At 30.1% G+C, this 26637-nt stretch overlaps 1 protein-coding gene across 4 annotated transcripts in view; it reads left to right on the top strand.

Annotated features, from left to right (window-relative positions):
- LOC143347724 (uncharacterized) overlaps nt 1-26637 on the top strand; it is a 137401-nt gene that overhangs the window by 93551 nt on the left and 17213 nt on the right. The gene's annotated exons all lie outside the window — the stretch shown is intronic.

Raw genomic sequence — 26637 nt, 5'->3', positions numbered from 1 at the left:
TCCTCTTTATTTTCTTTCAAAATACATCGCGTGAACTCGCGACGTGCATACGTGCACCGTCGTCCATCTACAACTAACCTCTTCAAGGAAGAATTATTATGTTCGAAGCAAATAAAAATTTCGTGACAACTGTCAATCTCGTTGTCATGTTATATCAGTGGGGAAATTTAATTGAAACTATTTTTCATTCACAATTTTTACGAAATGTTTTAATAGTTATCTTCTGATCGAGACTTTCAAATATCGAAAAATAATTAATTAATAATTACTAACAAGAGAAGGATACCGGATTGTCCGACTTCGATTTTAACGGTTCTATGCAAGGTGATATATGTTCCTAATGATATGTGTAAAATGTTAGGTGTAGATACTCAATAATTTATACTCAGTAAATACTGAAGTGACTTTAACGAGGTGAGGAGAGCGTCTAACTGGTAAATCCAAGGTCCCGTGTTCGATTCTCGTTCAATGATATATGGTTTTTCTTATTTTAAAAGATTATTGCATTCTCTGTGTTCTTGATGCTAAATGATAATTGCAATCTATGCAATAAAAACGTAAATGATAACAATAAATTGTGTATCTTATTATTTAATGTTTAATTCCACTACGTGCAACACAATGATATTTCACAAACTACATTATTAGTGAATCCCAACAGAAACGTTTAAATTCTAGATTAGAAAATATTGCTTTGCCCAATCGGGAATAAGAATTTTCGGGAATGTAAAATTATGTGATTAGAAGAATTGAAAGGCATTTACAGGCTAAAAATGATGCAATTAAATAAAAACAATTAATTTCATATACTATTTCATTGTAAAACTTGCATTATGCTATGAAAATGATGCAATTACTTTATCTAATGGATCATGATTGAGAAATTATTGACTAAATTATACCGAAAACACTTGAAAATTTCTTTGTTAGGTAAAAACATTTAATTTCATATACTATTTCATTGTAAAACTTGCATTATGCTATGAAAATGATGCAATTACTTTATCTAGATCTTTATTGAGAAATTATTGATTGAATTATACCAGAAAACTCTTGAAAATTTCTTTGTTAGGTAAAAACATTTAATTTCATACACTATTTCATTGTAGAACTTGTATTATGCTATGAAAATGATGCAATTACTTTATCTAGATCTTTATTGAGAAATTATTGATTGAATTATACCGAAAACACTTGAAAATTTCTTTGTTAAATAAAAATATTTAATTTCATATACTATTTCATTGTAAAACTTGTATTATGCTATGAAAATGATGCAATTACTTTATCTAGATCATGATTGAGAAATTATTGACTAAATTATACCGAAAACACTTGAAAATTTCTTTGTTAAATAAAAATATGTAATTTCATATATTATTTCATCGTAAAACTTGCATTATGCTATGAAAATGATGCAATTACTTTATCTAGATCATGATTGAGAAATTATTGACTAAATTATACCGAAAACTCTTGAAAATTTCTTTGTTAAATAAAAATATTTAATTTCATATACTATTTCATTCTAAAACTTGCATTATGCTATGAAAATGATGCAATTACTTTATCTAGATCATGATTGAGAAATTATTGACTAAATTATACCAGAAAACTCTTGAAAATTTCTTTGTTAAATAAAAATATGTAATTTCATATATTATTTCATCGTAAAACTTGTATTATCCTATGAAAATGATGCAATTACTTTATCTAATAGATCATGATTGAGAAATAAGAACTAAATTATACCGTAAATTCTTGAAAATTTCTCTGTTAGATAAAAACATTTAATTTCATATACTATTTCATCGTAAAACTTGTATAATGGTATACAATTTGATTTTCATATGATATAAAGATTTCCAACTAATGTTAATTTGTTGAAACGTATTATAGGAACGTGTTAATACACTATTTACCCTTTCTATGCGTTTAGATACTTACAGACAATAGTATACCCGCAACAATAGTATGATCATATTAGGATCGTTACATAAATCTCACAAGGTGGGACGCGCACATTTAACCCGTGTACAAGTCACTTCTTCGAGGATTATGTAATGTGAAGTTTCGCAGTTAAAACTCGTACTTCCCCCTCTCTTTCAGTCACTCTCTCTTGTGAATTTCGAAGATACTGTATTTTAAGAAATGTAGAAAGTTATGTGTCACCTTTTTATTCGACATTTCTTCGAGATGTTAAATTCAGGATCCTGAATATTATTTCTGTGGTGGATATTGGTGAAATAACAATTGTTTAACACGTAAAATATATGTTTCTAAATACATTCGGTGGTGTTATAAAGTAATCGTTAATAATTCTCTCTCAGTAACACTCATGAAGTCGTTTGGTACTTTTTTGTAAAATATTCTATTTTCTTGCAAATATTAATTATGAAATCCCAAGTTTGTTGTAGTTTTTTGTTAAGTACTATACTTTCACTTGAACAGTCGTCGTTCTGACATTGTAATTTTATCGTTTCTTATATACAATGTTCATGAGAGTACCATACGTTTAAGATTCACTATAACGTTGTCCGTTAAGTAAGAGTTTATTTCCTTTGTTCAGCTTAGAATGTTTAACCGTTAGGCAATTACGTGGATTTCCTTTTTATCCTGACTTGTTCTATTTGCCAAGTAGCAGTACTGTATAGGAAGATACCATGTTAACTTCCTATACGAATGCATACATAAGCACTTGACCACATTTGCACGGAGCATATATTTATCGATTAGACGTGCCGGTTGTACTGTATGTAAAACAGTTTGTGTGCCAAGGTTCTACACTGAAATAATTTTGACGCTACTATAACTTGGATGTAAATAAAATCAAAAATAGTGTTTACTTTTCTTTGAAAAAGAACGTAGGAAATGATGAATCTATTGATAAAATTTTTCAATACTAAAAACGAATTATTGTTTCCACAATCTCCTGAAAATATTATCTTTATGCTTTTGTCAAAATATTTCAAATTACTATTTCAAACTGTATTAATATTTATTTCTGTCCAGTGTTTGCACTTAATATTGTATGGCATTAAAGATGTTCATAAATCTTTTCAATATACATAAAATTAATAATGGAATTGTATCATATTTTAATATGATGTTCAAAAATTTATTTGTTAATAGCTCCCTTAAAGTATTACTTACAACCTCCAAACGAGATCTAATTTCACTTTTTTCTTACGCTTTTTTTAAAGGAAAATAATTTTAGTGACAGTATCAGTTTTAATATTATCAATGATGCCTACACGATTGCAGTGTACAATCTTGGTTTTCAAACACCATCTTCTCCATATGTAAAAAATAAATATATACTTCCAAGTACGTATCTAAAAATGAGTTCTATTAAATTTCACTTCGATTGTCTACAAACTCAGAATCAGCATCGTTGCTAAACTTTTTAACCTAAGAATCTCTTGCGTTTAAACGCATTTCCATAAAGTTGATTTATCGTATTAGTAGCCTTCCCAACTTTCACACTCTTGTTGAACTCATAAAGCATTATACCTCTATCTATACCTCACAGATAATCTACCTGTCTATCTTAACCAGCATGATTTTCTCCGTAACATTCGAACGAATAACAAATAATACTAATCACCGGCTGTTAACACGAAAAAATCGTGTTCATTCTTCAATAAATATCAATTATATACTACGTAGCTCAAATATTTCAGTCTTCCAATCAGAGACAAATGCTGTTAAAATGTAATACATAATTATTACGATAAATTTTTATTAGTAATTGATTAGTGCTACTATACTTTGTTATCGAGTCGCTAACTGGCTATAATAAGTAATATCTACCTATTAGTTTTAAACAAACTATTTTTATTTTCTAACTTATAAGAATTGTAATCGAGATACATACAAATTCGTTATACAGGGTGGTCGACAAACCCAGGGAAAAATTTTAATGGGAGATTCTAGAGGCCAAAATAAGACAAAAAACAAGAATACCAATTTGTTGATGGAGGCTTTGTTAAAAAGTTATTAACGTTTAAAGTTCTACTCCTAATGAATTTTTTTCGCGAAAATGCGCAGGATTTCGGGGGTATGTCTATTCACCAAAAATGAGTGTAATTGATCCCCGCAACCGAAAATAATTTTTCCAGAACGATTTGAAACTTTTTAATTTCGTCCAAAAATTTCTGCACCTACCCCTTGTCGATTTATCCTGAAAAGTCGTTTTTGATTTTTAATAAATTTGTGTGATGCTGTACGGAAACGTTGTCTAATACTTTTTGATAGGTATCGATGAGCTCTACTTCATAAATAAATTTTAATGACATACGCTCACTATTGTAGGAATTATGGCCGTTTGAGAATTCGACCACTTTTATGGTGTTTTTCTCATTTTACGAAGTCAAGGAACAAGTTTTCCAATATTTTTATAATTTCTACGTATTCTTCACTAAAATACGCGTTGTTTGCATTTTGAAACATTGAAATCCTCCAATCCCTCCAGAAGTTATGCTTGTTTAAAGATACACATGAAATTTTGGGGAAACATTTCTGCCATATATTATATTTTCGGTAAAGAATTTTTTCTTCGAAAGTGCGTAGGATTTCAGGGGTATGTGTAATGACCAAAAACGACTATAATTGACCCCCGTAACCGAAAATAATTTTTTTAGAAAGATTTGAAATTCTTTAATTTAAATTTTTAATAACTTTTTAACGAAGCCTCCATCAACAAATTGGTATTCTTGATTTTCGTCTTATTTTAGCTTCTAGAATCCCCCATTAAAATGTTTCCCAGGTGTGGCCGAACACCCTGTATGTAAAAGTTCTGAAAAAATGTAAGTAGATCACAGAAAAATTAAATTATAAAATCACTGCATAAAAGATTGTCCGTCCATAGATAGACTCCCTATATAGAGTTAAGTTTCAATAAAAAAAACATGACAGGTAATTATTGAATGCTATATGGTGCAATTCATTATTTCTAATAGTAATTATGCAAGAAACGCAAGTAAACAATCCGGAAAAACTTTATCGTTCATTTTTAATTACATTTATCTACATTATAATATTATGGAAAACAATTATTGGCTCAAGTCACGTACATAATCGCCGGTATAATTATATAAAGGCAGTCACGGACTGATTATTAGAAATCAGGAATGGGCGAAATCATATTCAAATTTTATAAAACAATAACGAAGTACTTTGTAGCTGTAAGAATACTTGCGTAATTTTACTCATAAAAGTAGAACAGCATTGACACTAAAATTGTAAGGTTAACTAATAAATCGTCGAGGAATGTTTTCTTTCAGGAAAATAATAGTAAAAGAAACCTAAGTATGCTTTCGAATGCCCCCATAGACTTCAAAAGCATTAAATATGTTTCCATGCCTTTTTATCGTTTCGTCCCAGATCTGTTTGTTCATAAATAAAGCCTTTATTTAATAAGTGCTTCAATTAAATGCGGCCAGCAATTCGCGAGTAAAAGGATCTTCGATACATATCTATGCTTTTATAATGCTTCATAAGACCGTAATGGTATTTTCTTTTACTTACTATATTTAACGCTTAAATGATTTATTCTTGACGAAAGTTGCTTCGTTAACTTCTGTACATTTCTGACTGCGAATACACCATTACCTCGATAATTGCAAGAAAATAGAGATGAAAATTCCAGCGGGTACAGAAAATCATGCAGTTATATCAGGGACGAGATATAATTTTTAAGAAAAATCGACAAGGGGACAAATTCGACGAAAATTAAAAGTTTCAAATCATTCTGAAAAAATTATGTTTGCTTGTGGGGGTCAATTACAATCATTTTTGGTGAATACACATACCTCCAAATTCCTACGCACTTTCGTGAAAAAAATTCTAGTAGGTGGTGAAATTTTTCGGCGAAGTTAAAAAATTTCAAATCGTTCCAAAAAAATTATTTTTGATTGCGGGGATCAATTACAATTATTTTTGGAGAATACATATACCTCCGAAATCCTACGCATTTTCGAGAAAAAAATTCTTTTCCGAAAATATAATGTCTGCCCATGAATGATTCTCCTGTCTGATTCCCCTGAAATTTCATGCGTATGTTTAAAACACCGTAACTTCTGAACGGATTGGAGGATTTCAATGTTTCAAAATTCAAAAAACACGTATTTTGATGAAGAATATCTATAAATTCTAAGAATGTTCGAAAAATTGTTCCTTAACCCTGTAAAATGAGAAAACCTCTATAAAAATGGTCCAATTTTCAATCGACAATAACTCCTGCAATAGTGAATGTATTTCATTGAAATTTAGGAAGGAGGTAGAGCTCATGGATACCTACAAAAAAGTATTATACAACATTCCCGTACAGCGTCAAATAAATTTATTAAAAATCAAAAACGAATTTTTAAGAAAAATCGATAGGGGGTAGGTGCAGTCAGAGAAAATAAAAAGTTTTAAATCATTCTGAAAAAATTATATTTAGATGTGGGGGTCAATTATAATCATTTTTGGTGAATACACATACCCTAGAAATCCTGCGTACTATCGAGAAAAAAATTATAGTATTATAACTCCTACAATAGTGAATGTATTTCATTGGCCCTACCTCTTTGCAGTTCCTTGGTCTTCACTGGATCGCTGACCTTGATGTCAACCTCAATATTAACCATCTATGACCATAATCCAGCTATTGTTGACCATTCAATGACCCATTAAAACCATCACGAAATCGAAGATTAAAGCCTTCGATCTTCTTAACATTTTGTTACATTTTGAAGAAATGTTGTGTAATAGACACATTTCTTCTTATACCCTAATTGTTCTTTTAGATATTAAACCATACAGTTTTTGGGCGGCGTTTTCCACTCCCTTAACATGTATAATAAGAGACAAAAAAGAATACGTATTAGATATTTTTGATTGCTCTACAATCATGCGAAATTTCATCAAAATCGAACATTATCACTTTGAATAGTTTCAGCTACGATTAAAAGAAAGAACAGATTCTGCATTTTACGCGTGAATACTACATTTATTACATGTTATGATACGAATAATTGTAGTATAATTTCACTATTAAATATTGCATTTTAGAAGTTTCTTGAAAATTCAGTGAGATACGCAATGTGGAGAACAGTCATGGGATTAACCCCATTCTTTTTACAAAAGCTACTTATTTTATAATCACAGCTCTTCAACGAAGCAGACTTCAACAAAATGTTCGTATTCGATATATACATACGTAAATTTTAATATTTATAACTATTGATTAGCACAATACAGAATTCGTACGAATCAATATGTTCGATGCTAAATTTTTCTTTTGAAGAAAGAAAAGACATTGGAACAAGTTGAAGCCATTTTGAAGGGTAAGGATCTTGAAGTTAAGTTCACTTTATTTTATATGGTCAATAAATTTTGTGGGAAATCTACATTTTTAGAACTACACACGACGTATACGAGTAGACCATCTATGAGCATAATCCAACCATTGTTGACCATCGAATAACCAATGACTCGTTAAAACCATCTCGAACTCGAAGATTAAAGCCTTCTTACAAGGATCGCTTAGAATTTGATGGACGATCTTTTTATCATTTTGTTTCATTTTGAAGGAGTGTATTTCAAAACTGGGAAATAAAAGAATTCAGAAATGTTAATTGGACATTTCAGATAATCGGTACAATAAGACATGCATGCACATAATTTAGGATTGTATTTATCACAGGATACTGAATCCATGAAAATCCCTGCAGCAATTTAATAATATGTTGCAAGCTCGCCAGTGCCAGTTACGATCGCGACAACTTTCGCGGACTGAAATAAAACGAGTCAGGTGTCACAACGAATAGTATGTACATATATCCAGTCCCGATACTCGTTCAAACTTTACACCGATCCTGTTAATTCGCTGTGCCAGCATACTTGGCATAATTCTCTGCGTTCCAGCAACGCATCGAGTCGCGCTATGTGTGTGCTTATTACATACATATATGACTATACACTACTGACCAAAAGTATAAGATCCAACTTTATTGAAATATTAAAATATTCTTAAGGGAATTAGTGAAGATAATAGAAACTTTCGATTATAGATGTCTTACTTATATCGACTCAGTCGAGTATCTTCGGAAACTATCGATTAACAATTCGGAGAAAAGAAATATTTTTCAACTTTGTTAATATTACTTTTTTAAATGGAATCATATACGTATTTCGTAATATACTAATCATTTTTTACACAAAAAGACGATCCTCTAACTTTACTAAATCTTTCAATAGATACTTCAATTTAAAGATAAAAATTTTTTAATTTTAACCCAAACGTATACTATTTAATTTTGTTTAAATTTGTTCGTACAAGAAATAGCCACGAAAAAGAATAGATTTGTTACACACTGTTGTACACCTCGTAAATGTAAAAATGTGTTGATTTTAATATATAAGACTCGATGATGAGTGAGTAGCCTCATGATTGTGAAACTTGACATCAAGAACTCAAGAATCTGACTCGTCATTACTATTATACTATTATTCTCAATTTTTACAGATATTTTCGTTTGGTGCTACATAGTTAGAAAAATAAAAAACATATATTTTCGTCATTCTTTACGCGTTAGAGTAGCAACGAATATTTATGCATTCCTTAACATATGAGTGTCTCGTACACTATTTATGGGAGTATTGTTGTCTAGACTGTCATTTCTTTGGCCTTTCTTTGTGATTTTTTTTTTAACGACAGGTAGGTTGTTTTGTACTGACATTTTGCAGAAATATTTATTCGTCTTATAGGTATGTGCAGTATTTTTTCCATTAAAAAATATTAAAAATTGCGAGAGTTATAGCTCCTTGTTTAAAAAAACGCATTTAAACTGGCTTATATGATATTTCAAGATCTAGCAGACCGATTGACTTCAAATTTGGAGAGAATATTCAGCAGACACGCCTTTATCGCTGGAACTAGAGATTTAAAAAAATATTGAGTTTTACTATTTTTTTTAATACGCTAAAGACAAGAGAACGATTAAAAAATAGAAATTCGAAACTTGAAATGTCGCCATTTCTTTATTTATCAGGATTTTGACTTCTCCCTAATTTCTGCTATAACTACAACCTTCCTTATGAAGATACTTCAACCTTTAAATAAAAAGTTATAATATAATTCCCACGATTTTTAATATTTCTCCATGAAAAAAATATTCTACATGCTTATAAGATGAATAAATACATCTACAAAGTCTCAGTACAAAACAGCCTACCTATCATTAAAAAAAAAATCACAAAAAGGGCCGTAAAATTGACAGTCTAGGTAGCAATACCTCCTTAATGATTCTACACGAAACAGAATTACATACATTTCCAAAAATAATTCAAATTTACGATAGTTCCCCCAGATTTGAATTTCCTCAGAATTGCTATAAGAGAAACGAAAAACTCGCGACGTTTCTCGAGAAATTCTCGAAAAGGAACACGCTGGCCGTGCACGTACCGTTGTTCGTTCTCCGTGCTCGCGTTTCCTAGCTCGCGTACGAGGAGAAAAAAAGGTTCGAGAATATTTTGATGTCGCGAGGAATGAATGTCTACTACGGACCGGTCCGCTCGGTATTAAGTTTAAGCGCGTGTCGTAACGTTGGAGGCACGCTGTGCGGTTTCCCGCTCGCAATCGCCGTTTTACAGAAGCGTAACAGGTATACGTGGCGAACGTTACACCGCGTACGTAGCTACGTACGCCGCAGCTGTATCGTAATAATGCTGTACACGTTTCGCGGCATGACTCGTGCATTATACGAGCACAGCGCTTAGGTGTACCAACGTGGCTTCCGAACCACTCGCGATGCCTCCGTTTTTGCTCGTTAGCTCGACGTGCTTCGATGCGACGATGCTGTTTCACACACAACGGCGGCCATTACCTTACGTACAATACGCGACACTTGATTAATCGCGATAGTATTTAGCCAATATTACCCTGAACCTTAAATTAGTGTGTTTTATTATTTTTATTATAAGAAGCCTTATTTGATGAAACTACGTGCATTTGTTTGATATAGACATATTCACGTTTTATTGAAAAATATATGATCGCCATGCAGTAATCGCAATTTTATTATAATATTTGAGAGTTGCGATTAGATACAAGCTACATCGTGTATTTTCTATTATGTATAGTCCACGACACTTGGTTCAATGCAATAGTAGTATGTTTTGAATAAGACCCCGAACACAACCTGAAATTAGTATATTTTGTCTTATTTTCATGATAAGAAGCTCTATTTCATGAAACTACGTACATTTGCTTTGAATAATTATTTACTTAGTATAGACATATTCAAGTTTCAAAGACAAATATATGTTTGTCACGAATTATAATGTATAAGAATGGCAATTAGATAAAAGCTACACTATTAGACATCCAATTATCATTTATTTTCTACTATACACAGTTCTCGACACTTGGTTAAATGAAATAATAGTATTTTTTCAATATTACTCACATTGAACTCAACCTCAAATTACTGTATTTTATTCTTTTTTATAATAAGACGCCCCATTGCATGAAACTACATGCATTTGTTTTGGGTAATTATTTATTTAGTATAGACGTTTCATACAAAAATATAATATAATCGCCATGCAATAATCGCGCTTTTACTGTAATATGTGAGAGTTGCAATTAAATAAAATCTACAATATTAGAAATCCAATTATAATTTAATTTCTATTATGTATAGTCCGCGACAGTTGGTTAAACGCAATAGTAGTATTTCTTCAATGTTACCTTGAACACAACCTTAAATTAGTATATTTTGTCTTTCTTTTATGATAAGAGGCTCTATTTCATGAAACTACGTACATTTACTTTGAATAATTATTTATATCGTACAGACATATTCATGTTTCAAAGAAAAATATATAATTGCCACGAATTATACTGTATCAGAATTGCAATTAGATAAAAACTACAATATTAGACATCCAATTATCATTTATTTTCTACTATACACAGTTCTCGACACTTGGTTAAATGAAATAATAGTATTTTTTCAATATTACTCACATTAAACTCAACCTCAAATTACTGTATTTTATTCTTTTTTATAATAAGACGCCCCATTGCATGAAACTACATGCATTTGTTTTGGGTAATTATTTATTTAGTATAGACGTTTCATACAAAAATATAATATAATCGCCATGCAATAATCGCGCTTTTACTGTAATATATGAGAGTTGCAATTAAATAAAGGCTACAATATTAGACATCCAAATATCATTTATTTTCTACTATACACAGTTCTCGACACTTGATTAAATGAAATAATAGTATTTTTTCAATATTACTCACATTGAACTCAACCTCAAATTACTGTATTTTATTCTTTTTTATAATAAGACGCCTTATTTCATAAAACTTCATGCATTTGTTTTGGGTAATTATTTATTTAGTATAGACGTTTCATACAAAAATATAATATGATCGCCATGCAATAATCGCGATTTTACTGTAATATATGAGAGTTGCAATTAAATAAAAGCTACAATATTAGATATCCAATTATCATTTAATTTCTATTATGTATAGTCCGCGACAGTTGGTTAAATGCAATAGTAATATTTTTTCAATGTTACCTTGAACACAACCTCAAATTAGTATATTTTGTCTTTTTTTATGATTAGAGGCTCTATTTCATGAAACTACGTACATTTACTTTGAATAATTATTTATTTAGTATAGACATATTCAAGTTTCAAAGAAAAATATATGATTGCCACGCAATAATCGGGATTTTACTATAATATATGAGAGTCGCAATTGCATAAAAGCTACAATATTAATGCCTAATCTTGGTAGAATTTTTACAACAATAAAACCTGAGAATTCCCCAATAACAATAGATAAATTTCACGTAAAAATTTAGGTTGTCCCAGGCAGCGAATTTTATCTATTCTTTTCAATGTACTCTGCTTCTTCCGTCGCAAGTATAATTAGATTTCAAATAAAAGAATTGTTTTCAACCTTAATAGGGCTCTAATTTCATATTTAAATAATAGTATATAATAGTAATTAATAGTAATTAATAGTAATTAATAGTAACTAATAGTAGTTTCCTTTCAATATTACTTCAAACTCAACCTCAAATTAATATATTTTATTTTTTTTATAAGACGTCTCATTTAATGAAACTACTTGTATTTGTTTTGAATAATTATTTATTTAGTACAGATATATTCATGTTTCAAAGAAAAATATATGATCACCACGCAATAAACGCAATTTTATTATAATATATAAGAGTTGCAATTATATAAAAGCTGCAATATTAATATCTAATCTTAGTAGGATTTTTACAACAATAAAACCTGAGAATTCCCCAATAACAACAGATAAATTTCATGTAAAAATTCAGGTTATCCCAGGCTTCCTCTATATTGCATTTTTAGTTGAAAAATTCTCTCCATGTATTTTTGTAGAATTTCTACCCTCTACTATGATGGTTTTTCTGTTCCAAGAATTTATATTTGCTTTTCATCGAGTTATTGCTTTTTTGGGGGCGAATATTTACTTACGTACAGAGCAATAATAGTGACGTAAATCCAAATATCAATATTGGAAACAGAATTTTTGTCAGCATCTATGGAAGAGTTGAAATAAATAAAAAATTATCATAAGCGACGACGATTAAGCAGCAAAATTACAGAATAAAATCGTCATATTCAATTGCTTCGTAAAGCTAGGAAAACATACGAGGAACTGTCAAATATACACCTTGAAAAGAGAAAATCAAAATCAAAATTTTATTCGTCAGGTACTTGTAAACATTTATTTTATTATTCCAAAAAAACTGAGGCCCCTCAAAGGTTGGAGGCTTTAAAACTCCGTGAAATATTGAAAAATTTGAGAAAATGTAAATAGTAGAACTCGTAGAAGCATAATTAACGAAACATTCGGAAACACAATCTATACTAATTAAATATGTACCGGCGAACAACGACAAAGTTTGAGGCGTAATTTATTGTTAGGAGCGGAAAACTAGGCGCTGCACTTACTATAACGTTACTTGGAAAGTCGGCGGACATATTCAACAGGCTGTTGTCGACGGCTTTTGAAATGCGTGTCACTTTTTTGCGTTATCAAGGAACGGTACCTCGCTGACGAGCAGAAGGCATAATCTTCTTGCGTTGTTCTTTTTTTTCCATTCATTGAATGCACGCAACGTTTATCAATCAAATTTTACTTACGTTGTTGCCTAACATTATTCCTCGGTTTTTTAGTCGTAAAGAGGTAACCACGGAATTTACTTGAGCAGTTACTTTAAACGCGTCTCGGAACTATTAATCATTTGCAGAAGGTCGTAAAAGTATATCGGAAAATTCTGTATAAAATCGTCAAAAATTAATGTAAATTTATTTGTTTAATATGTGTATGGTCGATGTGTATTTAGTATGTTCAATTAAATGATTAAAAATAATGATAAAAATTTGTATGGAATAAATGGATGCACAAAGGAAGCTCTAAAAAATGGAGAGTTATGTTCCAATGTAGCAAACTTTTTGAAGCATATTAGTCTATTAGATTGGGTTTAATAAATTTGTAATTTATATATAAATGTAAATAGTAACTGTGATTATGGCCTTTGAAGTTGAAGCAACGTTAATAAAAATTAACCAAAAAAGAAAACTGTCAAGACATTTACTTTTAGTATATTTGTTCACTGCGTATTTAGTATGTTCAATTAAATAATTAAAAATAATGATAAAAATCGAATAAATGGATGCACAAAAGAAGCTCTAAAAAATGGAGAGTCATGTTCCAATGTAGCAAACTTTTTGAAGCATATTAGTCTATTAGATTGGGTTTAATAAATTTGTAATTTATATATAAATGTAAATAGTAACACTCTATTATATACAATATAAAAATACTTAAGTGAACAAATTTTATTTTTTATTTTCGATTTAGATTTTCATATAAAATCGTCCTCTTCTCGATTGTACCATCGATACTCGAGACACCCTGTATATCAGTACTCGATTGTGTTTACAGATTGATGGTAATCTCATGAAATAACCACTTTTTATTTATTTACAAAAACAATATTGCTTTCGTATATATTAGTTGATTAGATCATGATTCAGAGTAATAATTATACTTGAACGATATTACGTATCGATTGTAAATAAAACAAACGCAAAATAAATAGGTATCATAATTTTTACTTTAATTAATAAACTAATATACATTTATATATTTAACAGTAGTTTTAAAGTGTTTTTGCCAGAGTCAACTTCGACAGGCTATAGTTGACAAAATATTTAAATTTTGAATTTAATTGCAACTGATATGTTAGTTTTACTTACATATTAAATGGTTCGAATGACTATGTTCGTTTAAAAATAAATCGTAGGACAAGGGGTAGAATGTTTCACAAGTTAGAATAATTTCTATGAAAAATGTTTAGTCAGTGAAAAATGTCATTGAAATTGCATTAAAATTGTTAAAACTCATCAAATAATCACTTTTTATTTTTTTACAAAAATAATGTTACTAGGATCATGAAAGTCCCTAGTATGTAGAATGATTCACAAGTTAGAATAATTTCTATGAAAAATGTTTAAAACCAGTGAAAAATGTCATTGAAATTGCATTAGAATCGTTAAAACTCATAAAATAATTACTTTTTATTTCTTTACAAAAGTAATGTTACTAGGATCATGAAAGTCCCTAGTGTATCATAGCAGGGTTCACAGCAAAGAAGGAAAATAATCATGTTTTAATTAGTTAACATTATTGCATTGTACGTATGAATCATTTTCCACCTTCCGAACCATTTAAATGTGCTAGAATATCCTTGACCCAAAAGTTTTATAACTGATCCAACGTATGACATTACTATTGTCGATAACCTTCGCAGACAAGCGGTTCGATATCGACGTCACAGGGTCATGATATTCGATATTGATAAACTTGCGGTTATGAGATTTCATATCATCGACCCAGGAATTGTAAAAACTCATTGTGACACCTCGAGGATCGTAAGATTCGACGTCATAGATCGTAACGATCGATCGAACGATGAAAACACGAATGACTCAAACGAACGAAGCAAGTATCGATATCCTAATAATAAGAAAATTGTTATCAACAAATCTTGAAGTAGACTCGATGTCGATGATTCACAATCGATGAAATTCAAAATGAACGACAATACTGACAATCTTTTTATCCTCAATAATGTCAGAAAATTTATCATCAAAGATGAAAAAGAGACGAAATAAAACTTCGAATACGTTTTATATAGAATTAAATCTAAATACACTATACATAGCAAAGAATCTAATCATAGTGTAGAATTCTACGAGTAACTGTGTAGTTCTGAGAAATGCTGAAGGTAGTAAAATGAACGGTTTTGTCCACTCCACGAACAAGTTCTTACTTAAAGCGACCATTGCGTATCATATCGATAATCCTAAATACAGAGTTCGATCGATAACGCAAGATAATCAATTCATACGTTGTACGAGACTAGAATTCCATGTAAAGAAGCTTTTACCGTGACTCGACTTGTATGCTCCCATTTGAATTTGCAAAGCACAATCAGATGGTACAGCTACATTTGTACTCAACAACTTAATAAATTACGTGCACCTGTACTAAGAAAACATCATTGTAACTGTAATGGAGTCTGTTCCATGACAATGACACCTCTCGTCAATCCCTAGGATTTCTTCAACTCACATTAATTTTATTTAAATTTATCAAAAATTAAAATTCAGTTGAATAAATTAATGTAAATCTTAAATTCAATCCCTAGGATTTATTCAACTCACATCAATTTTATTTACGTTTATTAGAAATTAAAATTCAGTTAAATAAATTAATGTAAATCTTAAATTCAATCCCTAGGATTTCTTCAACTCACATTAATTTTATTTAAATTTATCAAAAATTAAAATTCAGTTAAATAAATTAATCTAAATCTTAAATTCAATCCCTAGGATTTATTCAACTCATATTAATTTTATTTACGTTTATTAGAAAATAAAATTCAGTTAAATAAATTAATGTAAATCTTAAATTCAATCCCTAGGATTTATTCAACTCACATTAATTTTATTTACGTTTATTAGAAATTAAAATTCAGTTAAATAAATTAATGATAATCTTAAATTCAATCCCTAGGATTTATTCAACTCACATTAATTTTATTTACGTTTATTAGAAAATAAAATTCAGTTAAATAAATTAATCTAAATCTTAAATTCAATCCCTAGGATTTATACAACTCACATTAATTTTATTTACGTTTATTAGAAAATAAAATTCAGTTAAATAAATTAATGTAAATCTTAGATTCAATCCCTAGGATTTATTCAACTCACATTAATTTTATTTACGTTTATTAGAAATTAAAATTCAGTTAAATAAATTAATGTAAATCTTAGATTCAATCCCTAGGATTTATTCAACTCACATTAATTTTATTTACGTTTATTAGAAATTAAAATTCAGTTGAATAAATTAATGTAAATTTTAAATTCAATCCCTAGGATTTATTCAACCCACATTAATTTTATTTACGTTTATTAGAAATTAAAATTCAGTTAAATAAATTAATGTAAATCTTAAATTCAATCCCTAGGATTTATTCAACTCACATTAATTTTATTTACGTTTATCAAAAATTAAAATACAGTTAAATAAATTAATGGAAATTTTAAATTCAATCCCTAGGATTTATTCAACTCACATTAATTTTATTTACGTTTATTAGAAAATAAAATTCAGTTAAATAAATTAATTTTAACACATAACTAAAAAGTTTACCATGTTTAACACATAACCAAAAATATTATTGATAAGAATCGTCTGATATTAATATTAAGTCAATTTTTTAACACTTGATTTACGTATTCCAAATTTCATATTTAAGTCTACATCTTAAATATTATTTTTTTTAGCAATTTATACGTTGAATTTGGTCGATGTCTTAATATATATACATAACCTAATTAAATGAAACGCTCATTTTAATATTCCTAAATCTAGTGTTAAATCAAAAAGGAGCAATTAAAATATTATCCAAAACTATAACATAATTTACTAAACAGTATTTTTCATCTGTATTTACAACAGTCTAAGAACAGTTCGAGAAGAGAAACTAAATTATAATCTTCCGATTTTATCTAAATTCCTCGAATTCTGAACTTGAACAATAAAATTTTTGAAATTGAATAAAAATTGAAATTGAACACTTATTGTTGAACCGTTGTTGTTAATAAATTATTCTGATTATAGATAGACATTATTTGTCGTATAACTAGCTTCACGAACTGTGTTGACATCTAGAAAAATACTGCCACGCGTAAAAACAGTTCGTTCCGCGCCATTGCTTCTCAAAGCTATTCGTTTACTGTTATCCAAATAGCGTAATATTATAGTAATTTTATTGGACGATATTCGTTCAACTTCAGTTGAGATTCTTATAAAATTGCTATCATTTATTAATCTCGACTATACTTATTCAATAATAATAAATTAAAGTTGTTATAAATTATATCTTTATTTATTAGTCATAATATTTTCAGTGCTCGTGTTTTCTGACTCTTTTACGTACAGCAGTTTACATTTAACTCAAATACCATTAAATTCACCTCCAAACTTGAAACTTAATTAGCAATTACTTGGAAAAGTGTAAATTCTCCGAAATATCAAGGTCAACGATATTACAACATGAATAGTCCAAATGTTGAAAAGTTTTCACTTGAAAGGTGTATTTCTATCGCGATTATTATCTTTCTCGTTAAAACAGATCGCTGCTTCGATAGAGTAATTTTGATAACAACGAGTCAACGTGTTTGTTGATGGCAAAACGTTCCGTTTCTTCGTTCGAGAGAGCTGATTTAATCGGTAGGTGTGCAACGTTTGCAAAAGTAAAAGTAAATCGGTGCAAGACTAACTAAAAAGCCAGTGCACGCGTTCAACAGAAATCACGCGCTGTTTCGCTGTATTCCGAAACTTCTTCCCATCAATTATTTACAAATTCGAAACTAACCTGAGTGTTATGCTGAGATAGACACAAACTACAGCATGAATGAAAATTTCCACTGTTGCACTTTTTAACGAGACTTATAGTTACGTAAAAAATTTAAATATTTCATCGTAAGACACGATTTACAATTTCCAAATTTCCCACTGGTTTCGTTACTGATAAGACCTCCAGAGATTTGGTCATAAAATTACTAAAATAATTAAGAGTTGCAAAGTTATAATTTTTTAAAAAGGTATACAATTCTGTGGTAAAAGGAAAATTGAACAGATAATATAACAGTGTTCGGCCACTCCTGGGAAAAATTTTAATGGGAGATTCTAGACGCCAAAATAAGACGAAAATCAAGAATACAAATTTGATAATGGAAGCTTCGTTAAAAAGTTATTAACATTTAAAGCTCCGCCCTTACTGAATTTTTTTCTCGAAAATGCACAAGATTTCGAGGGTATGTCTATTCACCAAAAATGATTGTAATTGACCCCCGCAACCGAAAATAATTTTTCCAAAACGATTTGAAATTTTTTTTCCGTCGCAAATTTTCACACTTTCTCGAATTTTTTTCTAGAAAGTGGGTAGGATTTCGGGGTTATGTCTATTCACCAAAAATAATTGTAATTGAGCTCCGCAACCGAGAATAATTTTTTCAGAATGACTTGAATTTGAATTTTTTTCTAGAAAGTGGGTAGGATTTCGGGGGTATGTCTATTCACCAAAAATGATTGTAATTGACCCCTGCAACCAAAAATAATTTTTCCAAAACGATTTGAAATTTTTTTTTTTCGTCGAAAAATTTCACACCTCGAATTTTTTTCTAGAAAGTGGGTAGGATTTCGGGAGTATGTATATCCACCAAAAATTATGGTAATTGACCCCTGCAACGGAAAATAATTTTTTTAGAATGATTTGAAATTTTTTAGCTTCGCCGAAAAATTTCACCACCTACTAGAATTTTTTTTTCGAAAGTGGGTAGGAATTTGGAGGCATGTGTATTCCCCAAAAATAATTGTAATTGATCCCCGCAACGGAAAATAATTTTTTTAGAATGATTTGAAATTTTTTAATGTCGTCCAAAAATTTTTGCACCTACCCCCTCTTGATTTTTCTTGAAAAGTCGTTTTTGATTTTTAATAAATTTTTTTGACGTTCTATGGAAACGTTGTCTAATACTTTTTGGTAGGTATCGATGAGCTCTACTTCAGAAATAAATTTTAATGAGATACACTCACTATTATAGGAGTTATGGCCGTTTGAAAATTCGACCACTTTTATGGTGTTTTTCTCATTTTACGGAATCAAGGAACAAGTTTTCCAATATTTTTAGAATTTCTACATGTTCTTCACTAAAATACGCGTTGATTGCTTTTTGAAATATCAAAATCGTCCAATCCGTTCAGAAGTTATGACGTTTTAAAGATACACATGAAATTTTGGGGATACATTTCTGGCCTCACATTAGATTTTCGGTAAACATTTTTTTTCTCGACAATGGTTAGGATTTCGAGGGTATATGTAATGACCAAAAATGATTGTAATTGACCCCCGCAACTGAAAATAATTTTTCCAGAACGATTTGAAATTTTTGAATTTAATTGTTAATAACTTTTTAACGAGGCGTCCATCAACAAATTGGTATTCTTTATTTTCGTCTTATTTTAGCCTCTAGAATCCCATATTAAAATTTTTTCGAGAGGTGGCCGAACACCCTGTATATTCGCTATATTTAATCTGCACTAGTATTGGTGACAGATGCAACTTTCTTAATTATTAATTGTTTTATTTGTCATATCTTAAATATAAATTAGAAAAATGCAAATTTGTTTGGAAGATTTCGAAATTTTCGATAATAATAGATAGTGTGTTGAACGATGATGTAAATCGATTTTCAATAGATCGATTCTTAGGAGTTCGATTTCATGCTGCATCGATTCTAATCGTCTCAATTTAACCTTTAACGGTATAATAGAGACTTTTTGACTCATTTTTGTTTTTGTAGCGATAAAAGTAGTCGAAAAAATAGTTTAGCAGAGTTATTCTTTTTGCAGCTTTTGAAGACCAACGATAAGATGTTTAAAAATAAATTTTTAAATAATTTACTATTTCACAAATAAAAAATATTCAAAAAAACTATAAAAATAACACAAAGGTATACAAGAGTCTAAAAGACTCTAATTTCATAGTATTATGACATTTTTAGGATAAAATTTTTCGGGGAATTCCCAAAAAATGCAAAATTTTAACAAAAAAATTCTCCGAATTGACACTACATATTGTTTAAATTACTTTTCTAAACAATTGGCTAGTCGATAATCGACTGCAGTTGTAACTTTCAAATTTATTATTCAATAGTTACAGTATAGAGGATTTAATTTATTTGAGATTAACAATTACAAATCTAAGGGTAAATATTTGCGATAAAAATGTTTACTCAGAGTATTCAGAAAAAAATTAAGTGCATTAAATGTGTTAAAAAATAACATAATTTTTCAGTTACTTATTATTTTATGAATTTATCACGATTTTCTTATTATTTTTCTGAGCTGTGAATTATCATTATTCTTATATAATTTCTTATTATTATACTTGTTTACTATTGCAGAATTGAGGAAACGATAAACTATGAATTACAAAACTTTAAAATATCTTTAAATTTTTATTCTCTACTGTTTTAATACGATTTCAAACGATGAGGTCAAAGTTGTACAGTAACGTCGATCGTGCATTGATATACCTTTATAACTTTCTGGAATATCGATTACACGATTCTGCAACATTCAATGTAGAAAGTTACGTTGCTATCCACTTTATATTAACACTGGAACTAATGTATCCTCGTCAGGAGTAAAATAATCGAACGATCTATTGTTGGGATTCGGGTCCGAACGTAAAAGCGTGAAATAACTAGTCGAGAATCCATAACGAGTTCATGAAAAATTTCTCTTGGAAACTCATCGACATATATCGATGCATAGTTGAAAATTACGTTCCAATGTCAATTAAGCAGAAGTCGGTAAGACTTTCGCTCGCTTACGTGGCTCGTGTGTACTCCAAGTACGGTACTTATACTATTTGCTCGACCGTGTGGATGCGTGTGGGTGTTCACGCCACACGCATTTCCACGCATCGGTGTTCAAGCGCCGCAGGTTCACTCGAATAACGCGAGCTACCATTTCCAGCCACTTCGCTCTACGGGGAATTACGCGATCGGAGAACAGAATGTGTTTTCCTTGCGGAGACGCATTAATTCGCGACGAATACGATTTAATTTACAGCTTTAATAACTTAATTAACTAGTACGGTACTCGGTTAGTCTTTTCGTGGCTCTGTGGTTCCACGCAGCGAATTTTATCTATTCTATTCAACGTACATCCGCCTCTTCTGTCGCAAATATAATTAGATTTCAAACAAAAGAATTGCTTTCAACCTTAATAGAGCTGTAATTTTATATTTAAATAATAGTATATAATAGTAATTAATAGTAACTAATAATAGTATTTTTTCCATGTTACCTTGAACTCAACCTCAAATTAGTGTATTTTATTTTCTTTTATAATAAGACACCCCTGGAAAAAATTTTAATGTAGACTTCATTAAAAAGTTATTAACAATTAAATTAAAAAATTTCGAATCGTTCTAGAAAAATTATTTTCGGTTGCGGGGGTCAATTACAACTATTTTTGGTCATTACACTTATTCCTGAAATCCTATGCATCTTCGAGAAAAAAATTCCTTACCGAAAATCTAATATGTGGCAGAAATGTATCCCCAAAATTTCATGTGTATCTTTAAAAAAGCATAACTTCTGAACGGATTGGAGGATTTCAATGTTTCAAAATGCAAACAACACGTATTTTAGTGAAGAATACGTAGAAATTGTAAAAATATTGGAAAACTTGTTCCTTGACCTCGTAAAATGAAAAAAACACCATAAAAGAGATCGATTTTTAAACGGCCATAACTCCTACAGTAGTGAGTGTATCTCATTAAAATTTATTTATGAAGTAGAGCTCATCGATACCTACCAAAGAGTATTAGACAACGTTTCCATACAACGTTAAACAAATTTATTAAAAATCGAAAACGACTTTTCAAGAAAAATCGACAGAGGGTAGGTGCAGAAATTTTTGGACGAAATTAAAAAATTTCAAATCGTTCTAAAAAAATTATTTTCCGTTGCGGGGATCAATTACAATTATTTTTGGGGAATACACATGCCTCCAAATTCCTACCCACTTTCGAAAAAAAAATTCTAGTAGGTGGTGAAATTTTTCGGCGAAGCTAAAAAATTTCAAATCATTCTAAAAAAATTATTTTCCGTTGCAGGGGTCAATTACCATAATTTTTGGTGGATATACATACTCCCGAAATCCTACCCACTTTCTAGAAAAAAATTCGAGGTGTGAAATTTTTCGACGAAAAAAAAAAATTTCAAATCGTTTTGGAAAAATTATTTTTGGTTGCGGGGGTCAATTACCATAATTTTTGGTGAATAGACATACCTCCGAAATCCTACCCAGTTTCTAGAAAAAAATTCAGAACGGTCGGAACTTTAAACGTTAATAACTTTTTAACAAAGCCTCCATCAACAAATTGGTATTCTTGATTTTTGTCTTATTTTGACCTCTAGAATCCACCATTAAAATTTTTCTCAGGGGTGGCCGAACATCCTGTATAATGAAACTACGTGTATTTGTTTTGGGTAATTATTTATTCAGTATAGAATATTCATGTTTCATAGAAAAATATAATATGATCGCCATGTAATAATCGTAATTTTATTAAAATATATATGAGAGTTGCCATTACATAAAAGCTGCAATATTAATACCTAATCTTGATAGAATTTTTACAGCAGTAAAACCTAAAAATTTCCCATTAACAACAGATAAATTTCATGTAAAAATTCAGGATATCTCAGGCTTCCTCTATACTGTATTTTTAATCGAAAATTCTTCTGTCGCAAATATAATTTAATTTCAAATAAATGAATTATTTTCAACCTTAATAGGGCTGTAATTTTATATTTAAAAAATTAAATTTAAATTTGAAGTTTGTTAATTAATTGAATTATACTGATACAGAAATGTAGAAAATGCTACTTCATTTTATTCTTATTTTTTTCTTATCTCTGAAGCAATATATGTCGCTTGATTTGTGAAGAAATTTTTTTTCTACTTTTAGAGACATATTGTTTCACTTCTATGACGAAGTAGGGTTAACGAGTCAAAGGAAGGGACGATCCAACTCTAAATTTTTTAACGAAGCTAAATTAACACATTACCGACGGGAAACGAGTATTCTCGTTTTACGACAAATGTATATTTTTTTAGAAATTTCTCCGACAACGCAAAAAAAAAATTCTATTATCCACAAATAGCTGCTGAAAATTTTAATAAACTATATTAATTACAAAAATATTTATTACATTTTTAGTATACACATGTCGAAGGAATTCTATTTCATTAAAATCATCGTATAGGAAAGTTTTAAGAAAAATGCCCCGTCATTAATGTGTTAATGTGGCAGATTTGTTTTAACAATTACTATCATATTATAAATAAAAGAGAGTTGTATTCAAAATGATTAACTTGACCATCAAATCTTTCCTACTATTTCATCTGTGGAAAAATATCGAACAACTTTTGTAAAAACTTATTTTTACAGACTGCATATAACACAAATTTTATATAATTACTGCGAGTATATTCATAATGTCTTCCGTTTGCTGTGTGATTAATCAAAGAATACTTAAATCACTGCTATTAATACTAGTTGCAGATTCAATATCATTGACGTTACTTGCTGACAGTTTCTGTATACATTTTCTTTATTACGAACAATCTGCAACCATGATAAAACAAAGTAATAAATGTTCATTAAAAACAGATTTTGGTTTAGTTTGCTGCTTGAAAATTTGTAATTTTATTAAATTCGCGTAATATTTAACGTAGTTACTTTTAAAACAACTGGCGAATGTGAAACATAAAACAAACGAGTTACGAAAGGCATCTTTCTCTCTCGAAGTTCCTACAAGCATTTACCTTGGCACACATTTCTCGCACTTGTTCATAAAAATTGCATTGATATTCTAAATACCATACTAAAAACATCTATATAAACAATCAAACATCATTCTATTTTACCGCAAAAGACACTTTAATTATTCTTATTTTGATATCACTGAGAAGTAATATTCTTATAAATAATGTTATATCATTATGTTATTAACACATTTAATGGAGTATGTCATGGAGGTAAATATATTTTCAGCGTTATTTCTGAGTGACAATATTTCGTATTATGTTAGTAGTAATAATTATACTTCAACACGTTCGCTGTCTATGACCCGTACATGGGTCATATCACCGTGCTATTGGATACGCCGCTGAGAGACCAGACAGTGAGCTTGTTAACGATATTACGCATCGATCGTAAATAAAAGAAACACAAAATAAATAGGTGTCATAATTTTTAGTTTAATAAATAAACTAATATACATTTATATATTTAACAGTAGTTTGAAGATATTTTTGTCAAACTCAACTTTGACAGGCTACAGCTGCTAAAATATTTAAAATATTTATATGTTTGAAGAGAATTTAGGAAATTTGATTGCAACTGATATATGTTAGTTTTATTTATATATTAAATAATCCGAACGAATATGTTCGTTTAAAAATAAATCATAAACGTGACGTGAAATGTTTCATAAATTAGAATAATTTGTACAAAAAATGTTTAAAACCAGTGAAAAATGACATTGAAATTGCGTTAAAATTGGTAATCTCGTAAAATAACTACGTTTTATTCATTTACAAAAAAATGTTACTAGGGCCATGAAAGTCCCTAGTGTGTCATACCAGGATTAAGAGCAAAATACTAGTTTTTGTCAAGGTATTAAATTTTATACTTCTTTAACACCTATTTCTATTTCTGTTTGGATTTTCTATGGTCAAAATAATTCAAATTATTATTTCAAACAGTTTTAATATTTATTTATGTCCAGTATTTGCACTTAATATTATATAGCATTGAGGATGTTCACAAACACTGTCTTTTCAATATACATAAAATTAATAATGAAATTCTATTATATTTTAATATGATGTTCAAAAATTTATCTGTTAATAGCTTCTTTAAAGTATTACTTACAACCTCCAAACAAGATCTGCTTTAACTTTTTCTATGCCTTTTTTTAATGAAAAATAATTTTAGCGACAGTGTTGGTTTTAATATTATTAAACCTAACTGTAATACTGTGAGACATCCATCGATGCTACTTTACAAATAACTAATTTTTTATTTATTTACAAAAAAAATGTTACTTGGGTCGTGAAAGTCCCTAGTGTGCCACACCCAGGGTTAAGAGGAAAGAACGAAAATTACGTTACAATTGTACAGAGACAAATTTTTACCCACACACGTTACGATTTTCGTTCGGGCTATCGTATCTTAACAACAGTCGTCGACGAACGAACTTTATCGTTGCTCACGTTCCCCTCTGCAGATTACCAGAAACGACCATGAAACTCGTCAGTATCACAAAGGTTTCGCCTCGGTTTGCATCCTTTCAGCAGTGCCATGCACGCGTTTCGATGAGGTGTTAATCGCCAGTCGGAAACTACGCCAAAATTGCTTCCGTGGAATTGGCACGTTCGATGGACACGAAAGGGGCGCGTTTAACGAACTTCTATCGACTCACGGATCTCGATTGTTATTTCGTTTAACTAGAGGCTCGTTTTCCCTGACGCCCAACGCGAATTTTCACGAAAGAAAATTTCGAATAAGGAATCTGCGGCTGAGAAGAGTGCCCGAGGAGAATCGAAGAAGATTTGGACCAAAGAAAGAGATATGGCGCGACATATAGTTTTTCGCTGGTTGCCAGATTTCTGCTGTCCCTGCTGCTCGAAGATACGAACCCACGAAAACTTGTCGCGAGCAAAAGTGTTGAAAAATGACGAGTCGCTGAACGAAACGATGCAAGATCTGAAAATGAAAGAATACATCCAAGATACGAAGGAGTTGGACGTGTCGTCGATAAGTAGCAAAAGTTCTTCGACGGCCACCGCTGCGGATAATGTTGAATCCGTGGACACTAGCTTGCTAGTGGTTTCGAAAGTGGACGCAGGAAAGAATGAAACGGAAAAATTTGATAAAGCCTGGGAATCGTTCTCCCTTTCCGAGACATTTTCCACGTGTCAGATAAGGAAAAAGGAACAACGAACGTGGTCGTACTCCTCATCGGAGATACGGAATCCTATATTCCCCAAGTGTCAAATCAAAAAAGTTAAAACGAATCTGAGGAACGGTGTTAAGAACGGTACAAGTCGATTAACTCACGTTTTAACAAGTATTAATAGAGTAACAGGATATATCATACGTTACTAGCAAAGTAATATAATATAAATAAACAAATTTTAGGCAGGTTTCTAACGATTCGCTACACTAAAGATTATCTATCTTTTCTATCAAATATCAAATCCTTTATATACTGTCTAACACATTTGTATTTTCATTTCGATTTAAATAATGGTTTTATGTGTAACGAATAATTTCGTAAAATAAAAAAAGCGTGCAGTTTCGTGTTTCGATGATGCAAAGATAGAATTTATATGTGTACCTACGGTTT

This window comes from Colletes latitarsis, chromosome 11 (assembly GCF_051014445.1).
Source record: "Colletes latitarsis isolate SP2378_abdomen chromosome 11, iyColLati1, whole genome shotgun sequence".
NCBI lineage: Eukaryota > Metazoa > Arthropoda > Insecta > Hymenoptera > Colletidae > Colletes > Colletes latitarsis.
Note: the sequence above shows the minus strand (reverse complement) of the source record. Positions and strands in the feature narration are given on the sequence as shown.